This window comes from Cynara cardunculus, unplaced genomic scaffold (assembly GCF_001531365.2).
Source record: "Cynara cardunculus var. scolymus isolate 2C unplaced genomic scaffold, CcrdV1 Un_Scaffold_920, whole genome shotgun sequence".
In the NCBI taxonomy this organism is placed as follows: domain Eukaryota; kingdom Viridiplantae; phylum Streptophyta; class Magnoliopsida; order Asterales; family Asteraceae; genus Cynara; species Cynara cardunculus.
The window spans coordinates 33,989-34,793 of NW_020200648.1; positions in this window are offsets into that span (position 1 = coordinate 33,989).

Sequence of the window (805 nt, forward strand, 5' to 3'; positions counted from 1 at the left end):
AATAACTCAAATGGTAACTGGGGTACCTGCGTCCTGCGCTCGGGGAATGAATCCGGCAGAAAGAGACTGGGTGAGGAGAATTGCATCCGATACACAAGTGCACCAGACTCGGCTAGGATATCATCATCACATCTTAAACAATCTGTCCGATGTGATGGAAGCACACCATGAGAGCATGCTAAGGAACGTGGATGCCGTCGCTGCATCAAGGCAGGAAATAAGGAGATTGTATAGATGGATGGTAGTGAGTGGAGTGATGATGCTAATGATGGGAATCATCATAGGATGGATGTTCTAGAAGAAGAATTAAGGATACGATACTCACTCTTTTATACTGTTACTAGAGATCCTGTTTTGTACCTGCCACCGTATACCAATTCATGGACACCTTTTGAAGAATGCTTATTATGTCAATTTATTGTATGAATGAGTTTACTCTAATTTGGTTATAGTAATACCTGATTATTTCCCTTGCGAAGAACATTTTTGGTATCATTGCATAACTAAGAGATATCGTCATAGTATTGCTATATTAATGATGAACTCCCATCTGATTTAGGCCATAGAAAATGCCGCCAAGGAGAGAGAACCCCGAAGTTGCACGACTTGTGTCAGAGCAACTTCTAGCCGCACTTCCCAACATAGTTAGTCAAGTGGTTGCTGGTTTGAATGCCAACCAACCATCAAACTCTGAGTCTAGACCTCCCAGAGAATGCACTTACAAAACCCTCAGATCCTGCAATCCAAAAGAATTCAATAGGACTGAGGGGGCTGTAGGACTATTGACTTGGATAGAAAGTATGGA